This window comes from Macrobrachium nipponense, chromosome 14 (genome assembly GCF_015104395.2).
Source record: "Macrobrachium nipponense isolate FS-2020 chromosome 14, ASM1510439v2, whole genome shotgun sequence".
NCBI classification, from domain to species: Eukaryota; Metazoa; Arthropoda; class Malacostraca; order Decapoda; family Palaemonidae; genus Macrobrachium; species Macrobrachium nipponense.
In genome coordinates this window covers 45,221,984-45,244,483 of record NC_087207.1, presented here as the reverse complement: position 1 = coordinate 45,244,483, position 22,500 = coordinate 45,221,984, and positions in this window count along the sequence as shown.

The window sequence follows — 22,500 nt, the reverse complement described above, 5'->3', positions numbered from 1 at the left end:
TATCTAAGTTGGGTCAATTTATGTCCACGTGCCAAAAGTGATTAGATCGTCACACAACTATAAAAATATACATACAAGCTGAATCACTTATATATATAAGAATACATACACACACACACACACACACACACACATATATATATATATATAAATATTATATATATATATATATATATATATATATATATATATATATATATATATATATTATTTCATACTGTTATGAGTTTATCATTTACTGAATACTTTCTCAGTATTTTGAGTGTATGTCACTATTTCAGAGTAAAGGTAATCTTCCTTCTTAAAAACTCCACCATTCTGGCTAAGGCCCTGGTGTGTTATGTATGGTTGGCAAGACTGCGTTGCCATGGCAACCACAAGGAAATCGGGACGAGGTAAACTTCTTTGAAGTTCCCCCGGCCCTAGAAACTCACTGTCACTTTCTTTACACTGTTAATCACTGTCACTCTAGTATTCAAAGCAATAACTGCAATACGTTGCATCGGTATGCCTCACTCACATGAGCTAAAACCCCCTTGGAATACCCAAAACACACCAAATGATGACAGCCAAATTCGCCGAACCTTCTGTCAAAGATCAGTATTACCAACCCCCTAAACCGTACTAAGAGCCCTTACTTAGATTCTAGGAGAGAATTGGCAAGACGTATGTCATTTCCCCAAAAAGCCCCGTCCTTTTCTCTGTTGACCAATTATGGACGTGGGTGATCAAAACATGGTGAAACTGCCATCATGTAACTGAAACGACAGGGCCTTGACGAGTTAATTCTTACCATACCGGAGTGAAACCATTTATCATATATGCTTTCTCTCTCTCTCTCTCTCTCTTTCTCACTTACATCTCTCTCTCTCTCACTTTTACATAAATGTTAGTGTAACCCACCGATTCAGGCAAAACTTAATAACAAAGCTTTGAACTAAGAAACAAAAGAGATACCAGCGAACCAGCGTTGATTTCCCTTTGGAATTCTTGAAATCCATTGTTGGTAGGCAAAGTAATCGTTCCGATACTTGCGTGAAGACCTGACGTGTCATAGCACTCGCAGGTAACGAACATACCAAATCAATTCTTTCAATCAGACAAGAAAGGAGGGTATTGCATTCCAGCTGCTACCGCTGTTTGACTAGAATATTCAACTAACTGTATTATTTTGTCAAGAGCCATTGGGGTTTTTTTTTTTTTTTTTTTTTTGGAAAATCTTAATAGGAAGAATTATTTGTCCATAATTACAATTTTGCCCCTCTCACACAAGATTTTCCTGGAGGAAAAATTACAACACGAAACATGACATCTTTGAACTAAGCAGAGTGATATATGGAACCCAGTCAAATCTTCGTCCCCTCACAACAGACCACATTACAGGTATTTGGTTTCTTTGTTCCGAAATTTCCCGTAAGTTAAATAACTTAATAAACAATAGCGCCCTGGAATAATCTTGAGCAACAAGATAAAGTTTTAATTTATCTAACACCATCCTTACTGTAAACCAACACTTAGTCTTAAATCTAGGCTTATCTTTTGCCAGACCGTAAAATAAGTTAGACTTTACATTTGCTTTTTAATAATTTCATATTGGATAAAAATTACAGCCACGAAGAGATATGTTTAAAAGGAGTTTATTAAATGTTTTAATTGACCTTAATAAGAATACCTGTTCACCCCCCTTGATTTATGATAGCCACCGGCCCCCGCTCGCTAAAATAAGTTAGATGTAGTAATAATATATTCGACAAAGACTTCTACCTCGACAAAAATTTGCCAACTCCTTAGGGACACAAACACTTACGACAAATGACGAAAAATCCCTTCCAAAACGTCCCCACAGAAATATTTATTAAGAAGGTAGATTAATTGGCCAAGATAATAGAGCATTGAACAATTAAAGAAATTTAAACTCATTAACCAAAAACTACCTAACTTTTATGGCCTTCCCACAACACACAAAGACAATCTTTCATTTAGGCCAATCATCTCATGCGCTGGAGCTTTGAATTATACAATTTCTAAATGGTTAGCTGGTCTCCTTTCCCCTTTCTTAGGCACTTTTTCTCCCAGTACACATTAAACATTCAAGAGGATTTTTGTCACAAACAGAGAAACTCATATACCATTCCACAACATAAAACTTTTAAGCCTCAAAGATTCTTATTTACAAAAGTACCAGTACAGGAGTTCTACAAATTTTTAAGGAAAAATTAGCCCCCTATTAAGATAATTTCCTTACTGGCTTTTGACAAAATAATAAAGTTAGTTGAATTATGTGTTTCTAATAACCTATTTTCATTTGGTGAGTCATTCTATATGCTAAAATTCGGGTGGAGCATGGAAGCCCTTCAAGACCTGTTTTAGCCAATCTATGCATCCAATACTTTGAAATTATAATAATAAACGCAAAAAAAGCCAAGTACATGCTATGGATGAGATATGTAGATGATATTTTAACATTTTGGATAATAGGTTGGGGCATTTCCATCGATTCCTGTCAAAAGTAAACACATTTAAAGTTGAATGGGAGACAAACAAAATTCCTTTTCTTGATCTTTTAATAATTAGAGACACAGCAGAATGCAAATTTTACCATATACTGAAAACTAACATTTTCACTTTCATACATTCACTACTTTAGTTATCACGACATTTTATCAAGACAGACGTAGCTAGCAACCTATTCTTAAGAGCCTTACGAATTTGTTCCCAAGATTTCCTGGAAAAGGAATCTGAACTAATTCGTAAGTAGCTTTCATATTTAACCCTACGTTAGTCATGTGGGGCGTTTGAGCACCCCAAACAATCCAAAAACGTTGTACTTCATAACTGATAGTTAAGCTATTCCTTTCGTCTACAGTACTTGTTTGAATTAAGGAGGGGAGGGAGTGAGCAAGAATACTTTGACAGTTGAAATTTGACTCTTGTAGAAATATACCACATTTTGTTCCCTTGGGGTGTTCATTAACCCCACAGTAGCAACAAGGTATGGCAGCAACATTTTAGACATTTTATTATTTGTTGTAAAATGACTTGTTTTATCATTTTGATGAAATAATCATAAGTATTTGGGGGTATAAAATGCTCATAGTAGGTAGAAGATAAAATAAAGTATATATTTCATATGGATGATGTTGAAAGAAAGAGAATTCAGAGATTATTGGATAAGTTTCAAGTGATCTAGAAGAAGACAGTAACGATGAACATGATGTGTGAAGAGGATCTTCATATTCTTAACTTTGTTTGCAATGATTCAGATCCAGATGACTCAGCAGAGGAACCCAAAAGGCAAAGGTGATGGATGGCTCAGCAAGACAAGAAAACATGATGGAAAAGGAACCTTACAATATTGCAGACATACCAGTTCTCACCAACATTGTCTCTGAAGTGCAAGGCTGAAAAGGCCAGACCTAAGTGCAAATTCGTCCATTGACTTCTGGAACCTCTTCTTCACTCCTGCAATGCTGGATATATGGTTGAGAACACTAACAAGATCATCAGTGAGGAAAAAGACCATTATACTGGGAAGAGCAAAACAGAGATACAGAGATAGTAGAAATGAAAGCATTTCTCGGCCTTATACTATTACCTGGTAGTTATCATGCCAACAAGTTCAATCTTTCTGATTATAGAATACAGATGGCACTAGCATAACGCAAACTGTTCAGACTTACAATGTTCATTGGATCGCTTTTTGGGTTGTAGTTATGTTTGTGTAGGATTTGATGACAAACAAATGCGGCTTATAAGTGTGTGGGATGTTGCCACATACATCCATGCAAGAAATGGAATGAAGGGTGACAAATTAAACCCGTAGATTTTTTTAAAATCCTGTGTAATGAAGATATACAGACATCAACGTGATAGCAGCAGGAAGCAGGTCCATGCTTGTCACTACAATGACCACTGAACAGAGACTGATTATGCACACGGCAGAAAAAAAAGCGGTATTGACACATCTAATTACATTGTTGCCACGAAGCTTAATGAAATAGGGGTTTTTACAATATGTGCAATGGGGGGAAAAGGGAGATAAATGGAAACAAATATCATTCTTCTATGAAGTAATATTAAAGCAAATGTACAGTAATGTTCATAGACTGTATGTAATGAAATTAATATGCAGCATAACATTAGATATCTATACACCTCCCCCTCCCCATTTGCGCTTGTAGCAATGTGTCGAGCGGAACATTAATTCCTCTGAGCTAGTTGAGGTGAATGACGAGGGACATTGGAGGGTTCGGATGATGGCTCTCTTTCCTGGCCAGAGCAAGGGGACCACAGGGACTTGGGAGAGGTGTCATCACTCATATTAGCCACTGGGCGTAAATGTCTTCGGTTTCAAAACCATACACGACCACTTGGAAGGCATACTTCGTACTTTCTTGACATTCCGTGGCCCATCACGATGCCGACCTTGTCCCATCGAAGCGTCGTTGCGTCCTGTATCCTAACTCATTGGCCAATGGTGGAGCTTGGGTAGAGGGCGGGCATGGGCTCAATGAGGAATTGGTAAAGGCTCATGGCCTGGTCGGTTTGGGCAGCAGTAGGCAACAGTCGTAATCTTTCAGTCTTAGTTTGCCACTCCTCTGTGAATGATCTGGGGTGAGAGGATGGCCATAAAGAATCTTGCGCAGGGGAGCGTCCAGCGGGGGATCGGTGTATTCTGAAGCTCCAGCAGTCCTCTATCAAAGGCTTCACAATCTATGTTCCCAAATGGGGCAGTCCTGATGATAAGGTGTTTAACAGCTTTCACTGCCGCTTCTGCGTGTCCATTCAGCCTGAGGGTAATGTGGAGAAGTGATGATGTGATGAACTCCCCAGCGGCGTCAGCGAATTGCTTGAAGTCGTGGCTGGAAAATGGGGGTCCTCCATCAGTCCGTAAGGGAGTGGAACAACAACTCGCGGAAGAAAACACAGAACATTCTTGTAACTCTGGCTGCAGTTGTGTCACGTCCAAAGGGAACAACCACAGGCCAGCCTGAAAGTCTATCGGCAATAACAAGGAAGCATTTACCATAGCCACATGGAAGAAGTCAGCTGACACTTTCAAAGGGCCGGGATGGATGGTCCTTACACATGTAAGGTTCTTGTTGCTGACTAGGGAGAAACTGTTGGCAGGCCTCACAGCTTTCTACTTTACTCTTGATACCTGCATTGATGCCTGGCCAGAATACTGTCTGCCTTGCACGACGTCGAGCGGCTTCAATCCCTTGGTGGCTGTCGTGGAGTCGATCCAAGGTGCGTCTATGGAGGGCCTGCAGGGATGACAATCCGGGGTCCATAAAATACTAACTCTCCATCCGCATAAAGGTTGTCAGGCAGCTTCCAATATGGAGGGCGGAAAGCGTGAGATGGGGCGTAGAGGTTGGAGGTAGGAAAGCATTGGAGCGTTACGTAGTTAACGAGAAGACTGTAATCTTGATCCTGAGGTGCGTCCGTGTGGAATTTCTTGCAGAGACTTGTCCCTTCTTCGATGATGGGTCCTGTTGCCTGTCGTCAGTGGAAGTGGCTGTGTTGGCAACGATACACCTGACATGTGCAGTCGAAGTAGTGCATTCCCTTCCATCTTCAGGTGCGGGGCGACTGGTTGGGGAGCGAGACAGGGCGTCAGGTATGCAAAGTTCTCTCTCTGCACACCATACTGCAGTGAAAATGTAGGGGGCCACTTTCATCTTGAGGCGTTGAAGGCGTGGATTTCTCAATAGCATCCAAAGTGTAGTGATTGAGAATTGGTATTAAGGGACGATGGTCAGTCATTAAGTAAACTGTTGTTGATATCTTGAGTAACTGTAAGGAATCCAATGTGTGACATGAGAGTGGCAATGGCGATCGTCCTTCTTGGAATCCATAACGTGCGGTTACTCACTGTGCATGGGGTGTGGGATGCGCTTACCATACAATCCATGTAAGAAATGGAATGAAGGGTGACAAATTAAACCCGTAGATTCTTTAAAATCTTGTGTAATGAAGATATATGGACATCAACGTGATAGCAGCAGGAAGCAGGTCCAGCTTGTTACTACAATGACCACTGAACAGTGACTGATTATTCACATGGTGGGAAAAAAGCAGTGATGACACATCTAATTACATTGTTGCCACGATGCATAATGAAATAGTGGTTTCTTACAATATGTGCAATTGAAAGATAAATGGAAACATAAATATCATTCTTCTACGAAATAATATTAAAGCAAACTGTACATTAATGTTCATAAACTGTATGTAATGTAATTAATATACAGCATGACATTAGATATCTATACAATAAGAAAACAGGTGGACAAGCTTGCTGCAATCAGAGACTTCTTTGAACTATTTGTGGAAGACTGTGTGATGAACTATTCCCCAACACAATATTTGACAGTTGATGAAATACTGATAGCCTAATGAGGCAAATGTCCTTTTCGACAGTACATACCCAGCAAGCCAGCAAAGTATTGGCAAAAAATACACACGTGGATTGATGCAAAAAACTTATTATGTGTGCAAATTAGAGGTATATCCAGGAGCACAGCAGATGGCCCATTCAGATAGACCAATTCGTCAATTGGTGTGGTGAGAAGGCGTATCTCAAAAGTATCAGGAACTGGCAGAAATGTAGCTTTTTGACAACTGGTATAACAACTTATTCTCTTGTTCAAGACCTACTTAATGAACACAAATTGTCTGCTGGGGTACGCTTCGTAAAAGCAAACCTGAGATTCCTCCTGAATTATTAGTAACTAAGTATAGACCAAAATGTGATGGTATGTTTGGATTACAGATACCACTGCTATAGTTTCCTACATATCAGACACAAAGTCAAAGAAGAATGTTTTTCTCCTCCTGCATCGAGATAACTGTACAGATCCAAATACTGGTGATAAGAAGAAGCCAGAAATAATAACATTCTATAATTTAAACCAAGGGAGTGTAGATATGGTTGACCAGATGTTAGGGGAATATAACACATCATGGAATAGCCGTCGTTGGCCTCTTAATATTTTTTTTACCCATCTTGAATGATGCATGTCTAATTCATATGTTTTGTACTGCCTAAAGTCAAAGAAAAAAACTGATGTGCCGCCGTTTTATCAGGAAAATTTGTAAGGACCTGTTACAACAGACCATATGAAGAGGGAGACTAGACTTTGTACATCTTAGAAAAGATATCAAAGCCGGAATTAAAAGAATTTTTACCAGGAACTGCTGAATCACCACACCTTCCCAGCAACACTCATTCCAGTGAGCAAAGAGATGTACGTTCTGTGCCAGGTCACGTGATCACAAAGAAAAAACTGTATGTACACATTGTAGTAAACATGTGTGTAAAGATCACAGCAAGGTAACTTGATATGCACAGCAGTCAAGGGAGTATTTCAGGAGAAGAGTCAGAATAATTTTCAAGTTCCATATATTTTTTTGTATTCTTTAGTAGAAATATGATACACATTTTCCATATATATTTTTATTTTTATTGAATTTACTTATGGTTGTAGTAATTTTAGCTGAATTCTTTTGTCTTTCTGATAAGTAGCTTCAATAAATTGAGGCAATTTTGAAATGAAATCCTGTTTCTTGCATTTAGACATGAATCTTTATCATATATCAAGGAAATATATATGAAAGTTTAGTACTTTTTCAATCTCCTATTTTCCTCTATTAAAAACAGATTAATACAACATAAACAGTCAGTTAGGTATGGAGAACAGAGCTCAGCTATTTTCAACCATATAAATAAACAATAACCAACAGAATAAACTGGAATTAATCACATATAATTTATAGTAGCAAATGTCGGTACAATAGCCAGATGATAGAGTCAGCCTTGATTAAACAAAGACAAGTAATAAACATCTCAAAGGGTGACTGGGATTCAGATATTCATAAATAAAATCTTACTTCACCAGTGCTTAAGAATATTAAAAAGGAATTATCAGCTCGAGTGACTAGTATAACGTGCTACCTGAGGATGGATCTTTTGATATAAATATTGCCTTTTCTGTAACATTTCTCCATTCATTAACTACCTGAAGAGAGAGTCAGCAGTTTCTGAAATATAGTACTTACTTTCTGTATTTTGGCATTTTCATGGGCTCCTTTTATTAGACGATATATATATATATTATATATATATATATATATATATATATATATATAATATATAATATATATATATATATATATATATATATATATATATATATATATATATATATAGATATATATATATATATTTAATCAGAGGAAGACAGACGAAAACCACACATCACTAGGCTGTCTTTTTTTGTTATTTTGCCGACGTTTCGTAATTATTTACAGAATTACATGTTTTTGGCTGCACGTAAGAAAAGATAAAAGCATTAAAAACAGTTTAAAAGTATAGTCTAAAAATTCATTCAAATACAACAGAGTAAAAATGAAATAAATAAAATAAAAACACAACCAACCTAGAGGTGAGACAGCAAGGAACTAAGTACGAACTTAGGTTAAATACAATTGACTCGCAGATGTATGGGTGTTTAACGATGGTACAATGTGTTTTATAAACAATGACTCAAGGATTGTTAACTCTTGTGGCTTGGCAGTATGACCAATGACACTAAAATCTTTGTTGTCAATGTATTGTTTTTTTGCATTGTTTTGCATGGTTCCTGATATCTCATCTAATAAAAGGAGCCTATAAAAATGTCAATATATAGAAAGTGAGTACTTTATTCAGAACTGCTGTCTCTCTGTTCAGGTAGGTAATGAATGAGAAAAGCTACAGAAAAGGCGGTCATTTATACTAAGAGATCCATCCACAGGTAAGCCATCTAACCAAGTCATCCCGGTTGATAATTTCTCTTAATCGTCTTAAGCATTGTGTGAAGGAAGATTTTGGCTATGATATCTGAATCCCAGGCGGCCTTTGCAAGTTTCATTACTTCCCAGAGATTAAATAAACATAACGCGTCAGTTTAGGTATGGACAATAGAGAATCCGCTATTTCTAACCATATAAATAACCCATAACCACAGAATACACTGGAATTTGTAACATATAGTTTATAGCAGCAAACTTCGGTACAAAAACCAGATGGTAGAGTCAGCCTTGATTAAACAAAGACAGGTAATGAACATCGCCTTTTCTGTAATTTTTCTCATTCTTACCTACCTGAAGAGAGGGACAGCAGTCCTCTGAAATAGAGTACTTACTTTCTACATTTTGCCGTTTTTATGGACTCCTTTTATTACATGGAATTCTCTTGTAACAAATCATTTTTACCAGTCTATGTATGTTATATATAATATATATATATATATATATATATATATATATATATATATATATATATATATATATGTGTGTGTGTGTGTGTGTGTGTGTGTGTGTGTGTGTGTGTTTGGGTGGGTGTGTGTGTGTGTATGTGTGTGTGTGTTATTTTTCAAAATATTACTGTCCTATAAATAACATTCACATCTATGCTTCAGTCCATAATGAGAGTATGGTTAGCGTTAATTTCTGAAATCATATGGTTGTCTGGATGAGTTTCATTTCATTAACACAGGTATAAAGATACGAAAGGTGAGCACTAATGCATAAACCTGTAATTACGAATTGAAAGCCAAAGCATCACGCACTAATACCATCACTAAAAAAAACTCAATCGTATTGCACCGTACAGATGCAAATGGCGGGAGAGTAGAGAGTAAAAGCCCTTTTCCATGACGTCCCACAAAAAGGCCTTCTTCATTCCGGGTCGTTTCCCGTAAATTGCGCATCACCCCAAACATGCTTCAGAACTCTCGTTCTTGTTATATTTTCCCAAGTTCCTAGTCTTCCATCCCTCAAGCAGCAACTTGATCGCTTCCATTTAAAATATTTATTTGGGTCTGAGTAAGAAAATGGGCACAGCTTTGAGGTCCCATTGGACTCTCCATTTGAGTGCATGAGAAATATCATTAAAGTGGGTGGTGGGTGCTGGTTTAAACTAAGCCAGTCTTATGCTGCCTCGTGCTCTTTGTTCAAAAAGCATAAAGTGTTGTCGGAAATACGAGCCCTGGACTCAGCTAACCAACCAAATACTGTGTCGTGTCGACTTCACGTGAATGAAGACGACATTTAGATAAAGAAAAAAAATTATTACCAATAATAGTACTCAGTTTTTCTAATTCATTTAATAGAAACAAAACGTAAGAAAATACATAAAACGAGAAAATTCCCCAACATGAAAAGCAAGATGTATACGAGACGATATTTGTTAAGTCACAACCCTTGGTGGAAGCGAACTACCTGTTGTTACAGTGGAGGGGAATATGGGAGAATGTTAACAATCCATTCATTGGCTTGAGAGAAAGAGAGGTTATGTTTAAGTACTTAAACGAAAGGTTACCTGCTAATGAAAGACTAGAGATGTTGGGGATTAGGAAAGATGTTCATTCTGAGTTCTGTGGCCCAAACATAATATACACTTCATATATTTTATTTTTGCAAGCAAGTCAAAAATATTTGTCTATAGTTCAGGAGTAAATTTGAGGCTTTATATTCTGTAGAATGTAAGGAATGGATCAAATTTTTATTGTCTCGAGGATGAGTAACAGAAAGTGGAAAAGTGGAAAATGACAACATCAACAGATGTTCAAAAACTTTTGAAAAGGGCCGGGAGATGTGCTTAGAAGGATATGACCTGAAGACAGGATATGACTTATCGACAGATGAGAAATGTAGAGAAGCGAAATGAGGCCTATAGATGAGTGGGCTATTAGGTGAAATCCATTCCTAACAGGTAAGAGTCCATAAGGTTTTCAATATGCTGCCTGATGATGCTGATGATGATGCCTGGAAAAACTTTATCTAAGAGGAGGGTTTTAGGAAAAATATTCTTGAGATTAGGCAAGAAGTGGTGTGTATGCACAGAAGTTTGAAGCTAGGCTACGGAGATATATCAACAGATGTACTGAAATGGATGAATACAGAAAAGCACTTTACTTTTTTTTGAGCTGATTTACTCATCAGTGAACTGGTTATCATCATATGTTCAACAACGTTGGTACTATTCCTCCTAGAAAGATTACCACCATGGCAAGATGGCAAACCTTCAGTAGCAAGTGCCTGGAGGTTCATGAGCGTAGATTTGTGGAACGTTAAAAGTCCATATGTCACTAGGGTCCAGAGACCAAATGTCTGGCACAGAGAGCTGAACTGCAAGCAGTGTTAGGAGCATGCACATCTGCAGAACAGAGAAAGAGGCACTATAAATTACCAGTTAATGAAGAGTATGCAGGCAAGAGGGTCACTGTACTACAGAAATACAGTATGTACAAGTACAGTATAATATAAAAGTTACTTGTTAACAAGTTGCTTTGTTAACTCTTGATATGAGTATCTGAGATAACCAGATGTAAAGATTTATGTAAATACTCCATGCCATCAAGGAGAGGTACTTGGAAACCTTCCAGGCAGAAAGGACCCTTCAGAAATTGTAAAAGCTGAGGCTTAAATGGTTGAAAATGATGATAAGGTAACAAACACAGGGATGAGCCTGAAGACGTGGGAATGGATTTAGAGAAGGTTAGTACTGAGACTCTATCATTTCTGACCTGAGCACACTGGCAGTAGCTTTAGATGCAGGAGCAGTGCAGCTAATAAAAGCTTGGCAGAACAATTCTAGCTTGCTCAAGCAATGGGCCAGAACAAAAGACTGACACAGAGAACAGGACAAACAGATGAAGGAAATTTTAAGATTAATTATGATATAGTATGTCATATTTTGTAGGACTGAAAATATTTCATGACCAAGGATGAAGCTGGTACATACATGAGTTCATTGCCAGTGTCAGCTTAGAGCTAGGGGGAGTGTCAACCTATAGTTAACAGTTTGATTTGTGGTTGCATCCTATATCAACAGGTTTGGCAGGTCTTGGGACATTTTCCAGAAGACTACACTGAGGGGCTTTATCAGAGGGAAAGATGACCGTGTTGGAAGAACCATTCATGAGGGTGGCTGCAGACTTGAGTGGACCTGTATCACCAGCATAGGAGGGAGGGTAAAAGGTACATTCTGATAGATATAGACTTTGACTGTGTTACAAGGTACACATAGACAACAGCACTTCCTGAAACAGAAACAGAGTGATTAGCAAAGGCATTACTGTTCCCAGCAAGGTAGGATTCACAGAGATGCTCAGTGACCAAGGTACCTAGTTTACCTCCGAATTAATGCAAGAGGTGAGGTGTGGAAATGAGTACAAGCAAACTTTTTATGACTATTATTTGAAATGTTAGGGCTTGTGTAAAAGGAGAAAAAAATTTTCAAAATCTATGCTAAAGCTGTTCCATGAGAGGCCAAAGGACTAGCCGTGAAGCCTTAAAGCGGTGTTGGGTGGTTTAGAATGGCTTCACCGCCAGTCCTGGAATTGAGAGGTCGCTGGTTCGCGCCTGCCGATCGCCAATTCTATTATAGCTTAATAAATTCCCCCTCGGTTAAGCATATATGAACAAAATATATTAATTCCGAGGTAGAGCGAATTAGATATTAAAGGACTTTATAGTATATATAATATATATATATATATATATATATACTATATATAATATATATATATATATATATATATATATATATATATATATATATATGTATATATAACTTTTAATTGTGGCGCCAACAGTAAATTGTCCCTATTATAAACCTTAGCCCCAGCAAAAAATGAAAACCAGAAGACAGAGGAGACATTGGTGAGGCTAAAACATGAAGGGTACAATACATCACATATCATAATGATGTTAATCTTTAAGAGACATTAAAGACATAAGAACAATAAGAAAAGAAATTCAAGGCTTAACAGCAGACGGACGGAGACACTCAATTTATCGAGGATTCTCGATCCCCCAAAGAAAACATGCGAACAGACTATCATCGGTCTTACGAGGCCGTCTGACCAAAGGGGGACCTTTCACTTAGAGATCAGAGGATCTGTATCTTGCGAGTCATGCATCTTTACTCTAGGAAAATGAACATTCTTTCTATAAAAGAAAGACTCTCTCTTTCTCTCATCTCTCTCTCTCTCTCTCTCTCTCTCTCTACACACACACACATGTATATACTGTAGAATAGATATAGATATAGATATATATATATATATATATATATATATATATATATATATATATAGTTGTGTATGTATGTATACTCAATTCCACTTACTATCGAACGCATGATATAAGGTAAAGCCAATTAGCTTTGTTGAATAAAGTATTATTTATAACGTTACTCTTCAAAAACGCATTGCGGAAGCGAAAATATAATCGTCTTGAACTGACCTTTGTCCAGCGAAATCTTTAAGGCAATTAATTCGGCTGCTCAATTGCTACTCATTACTGAATGACGATTATTGTCATTACTCAGTGGAAAGTCAACGACCCAATGTGACGCTTTTTGCATTTCCCAGACAATTGGTCTTAATTTGTTTTTTGCTGATTACACAAACCCCATAAACAAAGGATAAGGTAAAAACAGATATCACAAGATCTCGGCTAAAGGTGGAGTAAGAGATGGATACGAACGCTATATTTGCACTGCATCAAAATCTAAATCTATACGTGTGTGCATGTGAACGGAGCAAAAGTGAAATTGAAGTTTTTTAATCTACATTTGGGATATATGGCATGAACCTACTATCTGAAGAACCTTTGGTACTTTATCACATGTTTTTGACATTACTTTTCATTATATCAAATTGAAAATATTCCACGCATCCAACTTTGATTTTGATTTTTGGAAAAAGACATTTCGAATACACGTCTCACATGTATTCCATAATGAATATACGCTCAATTTTTCATCAATAGGCCATTCACGAAGAGATCAACAACATAAAAAAAAAACTATCTAGAACATTTTCCTTAATACTAAAAATATTACAACGACAAAAATGATGTAGAAAATATCGTACTATGCAACAACACGATATGTGGGTTAAGAATTAGGCCTAGTCCTATCAACAAACCAAACCATTACTATTTACATAAAATCATTCAATAACAGAAATTCAAAACACTTCACAAAGTGTTGGGGTAAAATAAAAAAAAAATGCCGGTTGTGAAGATAATTCCCCAGTTCCAAAAAACAAAGTGACGCTTTGCTTGCAGTATCAAGTTAGAAAGTCTTGCACCCAATTCTGACTTCTAAATTTCCCTGAAAACGAACACCATCATTTTCGAAAACCTTCATCAAAATCATTTTGCAAGAATTAAGGAAGCAAGATGAAAGCAGGTTCATGGAAACAAGTAAATAATATCTCAAATAACAAATCAAATAATAACTCGCCTAAAAAATGGTTTGACGTCATCATTTAAGATTCATAGAACATGGAACCAAAGCTTTGCGCTACTCTACTCATGCTAGATTTTGAGATCGAACTACCTACTGCCACTTCTACTTACTGTAGCAATTAAATTTATTGGAAGACTGATCTTGTCTTTTTGAATGCTTGTAGGGGATAAAACAGTCAAGTTATAACACTTACCAAACTCGGCGTTTACACAGCTCACCGGTTAGGCCTAGGTCTAGTGATTCTCGGCTTCGTAATCGCCCTGCCAGAGAGAACTTCCGTGGTCCAATAGGTTTCGTCGATGCATTTCCTACACATATAAAGCTTTACTTTTACTGCATGCCATATTTTTTCCGACTTAGGTGTCTAGCTGGCAAGCACGTAGCCTAAGCGACTTTCACTGACCTCGCTTCCCTCGTCGTGCTGTTGCTTCATCACCTCTTGAATCCCCAGTGCCACTAGGCCAACTACCAGCATCCACAACATTACTATTATCACCATCAGTAGCTCTAATATCAACGTCACCATTAGTGTGAATAGCTAGGCATAACGTTAACTTGGTCTACTCTGCCATCATCATCGCTATCTATGAGATGTCAAGAGCTCACTTACACCACCATGTCCTCATGATTTCTCTAGCAATCTCAGACAGTAAATCGGCTTTGGTACGGCCTGAAGTTGAACGAACACTACTTTCTGCTGCTCCGAAGACGATCACAACCGTTGCCAGCATTGTTTTAAACGACAGTATTAGCACAGGGATGGTGAATCGCCACAGAAAATCACAAAAACTAGGATAACGTCAGATCGGCGTCCTCCAGGGAACGTGTCGACAGACACTGAATGTGTATAGTCGGAAACAGAAGTAAACAAAGTATCCACGCATAACGGACCAATCATAACACTGTTTAGTTTTTCAGTAGATCCTATTGGTCAATATCCTAGCTCTCCCCGACAACACAGAAAACGTACACGCAGGGAGCACCGCTTTGCTAGATAATGCGTTGAATTGAGGTTCTCTTCATGCCACTGGAACACCGGAGGTCCAAATGAGATTATGTATCAGCCATAGAGGTTAGTTTTCACAGAATAGACCAGTAAAGACCATATTTTCAAATAATAATACAGTCACTAAAGGATGGGAGAGATGGGGCAATAATATTTTTGGCATTATATGTAACGTAACTGAACTTCTCTCAAACTTCAGACTTCCAGGAACTTTTTCGTTTACTTTATTTATTCTGATATGTCACTAATGACCATAAGTTCACTTGAGACTTCACAGCATTTGTGTCACATATCTTACTTGAAGTCAGCGAAATTACAATCTTCAAAGACTACCATTTCATAATGTATTTAATGCACTCCTTAAAAGCGAGTGTGTCTTTATGCCTGTCCTATACTATATAGTTCACTTCTTTTGACCTCCCCACGTCCTATCCATATCAAGCTGCTCATCTTCCTCCTACCCACGTTCTCTCTCTCTCTCTCTCTCTCTCTCTCGCTCTCTCTCTCTCTCTCATCCATCACATACACACACACACACATATAAACGCACACATTTAGCTCTCTTCCTCTTTGCCACTCTTTCTCTCTACAGCTCTTCTTCCTTCATCTGGTTCTCTTCATAAAGTTTCCCAAGGCTTAGTAATGGGGAGCGAGGGGCCTGCGGATTGGGACGGGGAAGGGGGAAGGGAATGGGAATTGGCAGGCCGTAGACTAGGGAAATGGAAGGGGGTTAGCTACCATGAATGAGGAGTTGAATATTGTAATACTGATCAAATGTATACATGACGTGAGTGATCCTAATCAGGAACCACCACGATTTATACAAGTTTGTTGAACCCTGTACGTAAAGATGCAGTTGTAGAGAGAGAAAGGAGTGGAGTTTCCTTAAGAGATATCATTCGTGATTGCAAGACGTAAGTGAAAGGAAGGGAAGAAGCCATCAAACTCACTGTAGAAGAAAGGCACGCACTACTCGTGCTGGAATTCGGCTTGCTATCCCCCGTACCCTCCTGATCTACCAACCTACCCTGTCCCAGCCGGGGCGGACAAATCGCTTTGCAGGAGGAGGGTGGATGCGTCCCCCACCCTCCCGAACCCCTAACAAGAATGCTGTCTTAAAACTAAGAGGATCTAGTGTCAATATAATAAACGTTTTATTATCTGCTTCAGATTGGTTTGGCCTTCGCAGGTTAGAAAATTTTTTATCATTATCTTGTTTTATATGTTTAGTAATATTTAGCAACTCTAAATATTGGAGTGTGTGCTATTGTGGGAGCAAGAAAAGAAACAAGTTTCATTTTTACGTCTTTGAAAGATAAAGTAACATTTTCACCAACATATGCAGTGGTCTGCAGAATAACAAATACATCCTTACGCGTAATGAGTCTACCTTGAAAAACGCCTCACACAATCATGAAGTAGGAGATCAGTACCTTCCTCTCCCAATACCGAATTATGATAAAAATGATACTACAGATATTGCAGCATTCAGTGAACTATTGGAGTCATCTGCAACGCTCAAGTTAGTTATATCCTAGAATCCCATCATCATTTACATAAAGAGGACCAACAATCTTGTCATTCGCATAGAATTCCCATTTAGAGAAGTAGCAGTGCTATTGCTTCTGTGTTGCTAGTTTCAGAGAGCAGCTGGTAGAATGTCTTTCCTTTCCATTGCTTGACCGACAAGCAGTATAACAGAACCCGAAGCTTCTTTTAGGGGGTGAAGGCAACCTTTCTGTTGAAGCTCTACAATGCCGTTTCTCATTGGCAACACTCCGGTATTTCTATTAGCATCGTCATCAGATGAGGATGCTGGTTCTGTGTTAGCCAGTCAGGTTAAATCGTGAGAGCCTTTCCTCTGTCATGTACGGTTCTGTAAGCATCTAGTAATCATAATTCAAGTTGGAACTATTAAGTATAAACTTGAGCCCATAATCTAATAAATGCATCACAATGCTTCGCATTAGGATCAGTTCGCCATAACACAATCTGGAAACTGCTATTCATACGGGATGCAAAAATGTCAATTTTACATTTGACCGTATTTCATAAAACGAGAAAACACAGTCCTGTTTTGTCATAAAAACGCAGAATTCCCTACTTGTCGATTCGTGCAAAAAAACATACAATGAATGAAATTCTATCGGTCAAAAATGATCCATGACTGCACCTGATTGTCACTCTGTGCCACACCCATATAGAAGACCCAATAATAATCACGAAATTGGATGTTAAGATTTTTCCTCCCTATGCTCAAGGAAATCAGGAGAATTGGTTGCAAAATTAGCCACCTTTATCATTACAAGTGGACACATCACCAATGAGGTTCAAACCATCAATTAACGCCTTTTGCTGGTCTTATTGTTATATATCAGCCACACATAGCACTGTGACAATATCAATAGGGCCACAAACTAGACACAGGTAATAAACTATGAGACTCAACAGTCAATCTGATTTCAACATGGAAGTTATTTCATACCATGATACGGCCACTTGCAGCACACTCTCTTTTCCATTGGTTTATATATATATATATATATATATATATATATATATATATATATATATTATATATATATATATATATATATATATATAATATACACCACTGGAAAAGAGAGTGTATATATATATATATATATATATATATATATATATATATATATATATATATAATATATATATATATATATATATATATATAATATATATATATATTATATATATATATCATTACAAGTGGACACTCACCAATGAGGTTCAAAAACCATCAATTAACGCCTTTTGCTGGTCTTATTGTTATATATCAGCCACACATAGCACTGTGGACATCAATAGGGCCATAAACTAAACGCAGGTAATAAACTATGAGACTCAACAGTCAATCTGATTTCAACATGGAAGTTATTTCATACCATGATACGGCCACTTGCAGCACACTCTCTTTTTTCAGTGTGGTGGTATATATATATATATATATATATAATATAATAATATATATATATATATATATATATATATATATATATATATATATATGTGTATATAATATACACACTGGAAAAGAGAGTGTATATATATATATATATATATATATATATATATATATATATATATATATATATATATATATATATATATATATATATATATACACACTGAAAAAGAGAGTGTGCTGCAAGTGGCCGTATCATGGTATGAAATAACTTCCATGTTGAAATCAGATTGACTGTTGAGTCTCATAGTTTATTACCTGCGTCTAGTTTATGGCCCTATTGATATTGTCACAGTGCTATGTGTGGCTGATATATAACAATAAGACCAGCAAAAGGCGTTAATTGATGGTTTGAATCTCATTGGTGATGTGTCCACTTGTAATGATAAAGGTGGCTATTTTTGTTGCTCGAGTGTTTGGGGCATTTGGGGCCAAAATTGTGTCCAACCAATTCTCTTGATTTCCTTGAACATAGTGAAGAAAAAACTTGACATCCAATATCGTGATTATCATTGGTTCTTCTATGTGGGTGTGGCACAGAGAGTGACAATCAGGTGCAGTCAAGGATAATTTTTGACCGATAGAATTTCATTCATTGTATGTATATATATATATATATATATATATATATATATATATATATATATATATATAGGTAATATATATATATATATATATAATATATATATATATATATATATATATACCCCATTTTGCGTTTTACTAGCCAGCTTGAACACAGAAGAAAAGTCAGTAATAAGAAGAATCGAGAGACACCTATACTAAAGAAACGTGGCTTAATTAGCCATTATTTTCAATAAAACCTGTATTAATGAAGGTCTTCTTCCAGCTATATTATTATTATTATTATTATTTTATTATTATTATTATTATTATTATTATTATTATTATTATTATTATTATTATTATTGGTGTTGTTGTTGTTGTTGTTGTTATATATCGCTTCCGTGGATGTGGAGTCCCTCTTCACGAACGTCCCTGTCAGGGAAACTGTCCAGATGATCCTAAACAGAGTATATAGGGACTCCACCCACGCCTACATTGAATATCCCCGAACACCCCTTCCGCTCTGCTGGTCTGGAAATCTGCACGAAGAAGGCCCCCTTTTCCAACCCACCGCGGAAAAAAAATGTTCACACAAATTGATGGTGTAGCAATGGGCTCCCCTCTAGGGATTCTCTTTGCAGCATCAGAGGAATTGATTATATATATGGTCTTTTCAATACTTCTTATTATTTTCTTCTCATCAGGGCTGCTATTTGGTATAGCTGGCCGATGTTTCATATTGTGGTTAAGGAAATGTCGTTCTTCTAAAATATTAATTTATTGATATGGCAACTAAAAGTGACGTATGGTCGCCGTAGGCTGCAGAGCCTGCAGTCTAGAGGCTGCAGGCTCTGCAGCCTCTAGACCTCCTGAGCTGTGTGGTAACGTTATTGGACGTTGCGTTATGCTGAGGGACGTCACGGTTAATATGATCGTTGTTGCCTGCAGGAGTATCTCGTTTGTCTTCCGTGGAGAGAGAGAGACAGAGAAAATCGTTAATGGTCCTCTACAAGTGTAACGCTGCTGAAGTAGCCATTACATTTAATAAAGTATGCTTGAGAGAGGGTCTGCTTCCAAAGTACATTATTATTATTATTATTATTATTATTATTATTATTATTATTATTATTATTATTTTTATTTGGAAGAAGTTCTTCTTTTAAACAAATTCTGTTGAATAAAATGGCAGAATTCAGCGAATTAATCTTATATTTTATATTTTCTATTTTTCTTATTACACACTTTTCTCGCTCAGCAATACTTCTTAATAACTGGCCAATATTCAAATTGGGAGAAATCTGAATAATGCTGAAAGCGGTATTATTACACGAAGCCGACAAACCTGGGAATGTGCATGAATAGAGAGAGCGAGTGCCCTGAGAGGTAAAAGGCTCCACCATCAGCGTCTTTGTCAGGAGGAGCCCTCTTGCACTGTTCTTCCTGGTGCGACACGCACAGCGAATGAGAACGCGCGGCCCAGGTCCTCGTCGACAACGGACACACTAATTGCGCCGTCGATGCTGTGATAGCGAAGAACGTCGAAGATTGATACCTCCAGGAACCCCGCCTCGACATCCCAGAGCCCATCAAGCTTTTTTACAAAGGGCACTTCCACCGAAGGTATAAGGAGGGCGAGCAAGCCCTCAAGACCATCATAGAGGGAAACGTCACCCCCACCAATCAGAATAAGAGCATTAATTTAATAATATATGATAAAACGAAGAAGACAAGCAGCCTGGTGATGAGGAACAACCCAGCGGCCACCCTGCAGGATCGCTTGAAGAAGACAAACGTGGTCTACTGATACACGTGCCCCCATCCGAGGATGCCTCGGCAAATACATCGGCATGACCACCATGCGATTCTCCAAGAGAATCTCCTGCCACGCCCAAGAAGGAGCCATTTATAATCACGTCAGGGCTGCTCATAACACAAGAATAAAAAGGAGCGATATTATACCTGCTATCGAGATTATTGACCAAACTACTGATCCCTGATGTTTGCGCCTCATGGAAGCCCTCCATATAGGAAAGGAGAAACCTAATTTGAATATTACCCAAAAAACGTTTCCCCTCCCTACCGCTGCCCGAAGATCAGCAGCGAACGACCACCCGACAATGCCAGATATCCAGGAGCACTAGCAGGATGAATCGTCGTCTCAGTGTCCCAGGAACTCAAAATAACACATCCATTAGTGCAAGCAAGTACGTCAGTTGTTGCGGAAAAGCGGAGAACAAAATGAAGGTGTGAAGAAGACTAGGCAGACCGATAAAAAAAGATAAAGAAACGAGTAATGAATATAAAAAAATAAAGAGCTGTCACTTTCATTACGTACTTTGGTAGAATTCTGTTTGCGCAAGGCATACGTAATGAGGGAAGGTTTTTGCTGATGTAGGAGAGAGTATGTTTTTTCCTTCACCTTCGGCCTATTTCATAGTCTTATATATAGTCGTCTACGATGACAGGGACTGATATCACCTTTGAGGTATTATTTTTAAGTAAATATAGGAAAAAAGTAGAAATGCTGAGCGTGTTCTAGTAGTCTTAATGAAATCGAAAAATTTCCGGAATATATCTGGAATGCCCTTATCCTTTTCACAGTCCCATTTTAAAGTTTTATGAACTGGAGAAAGCTGTAAATATTGATGACGTTTATTATTCGGCATACGATACCGTTTTAAAAAGTGAATTGCTTCATTTCGTGAGGGATCTTTCATCAATACCCGTACCAAGATCCTGATCAGTACATATCCACCTAAAGGAAAAAAAAAAGGAATATAGGTTGTCGAAGATCAGCACATTAGGTTTCAGTATATTGTGTAAGGGAAGTTACTGCTAAGAAGAAAATTCGAATGAGTCTGTAGCCGATAGTTTTTTGAAAATTAAGCTTGAAATATTCAGCAATTTAAAGATAAAGGTATACAATTATAAATCTTATTTTAACAGTTTTCTCAATAGTTAAAATCTCGTAATTTTATTATCTGGCAGTTGTCATCCTTGACTGATATATGACACATGCCATTTATCTATGCTAATAATTTATATTATTATAATTATTAGATTAATTTATATTAAAGTTAGTGATAGTTACTCAGGACGATAAAGATAATTCTTTACTCTGTCTGAAAAAGATTAGTAAAACCTTGAATTGTGATTATTTCAAAATTTTATATATTTTTCATCTTTCGAGAAATTATTATCTGAACAAAGATATCCATGCTTGATCTAAAAGAGTAATATTAAGAATGCCACGACCATTTCCGGCAGAAAAATGCTATAAGGGAAACAAAGTTAAAAGAATAACATTTGAATGTAAAATAAAGGATAGGACACAGAAACTTCAAACTTATTTATGTTTAATATTAATAATAAAACTGAATGAAGTACAAATCTCCCATATAGTTTCCTTTTTTTTCCTTTTTTTTATTTAACTATACAAACATTTGTAATGTCAACCTAAAATTATTGCGAAAACAACATAAAATATTACAAAAAGCTAAAATCAAGTCTCCAAACAATTTAATATATTCATCTGAAAACTTGAGGGGTTTCTAAGGAAATATCAGAGAAAAAATCGGAGGCCTCCTTCATGTTACTCCTGAGTGGGAAATCTCT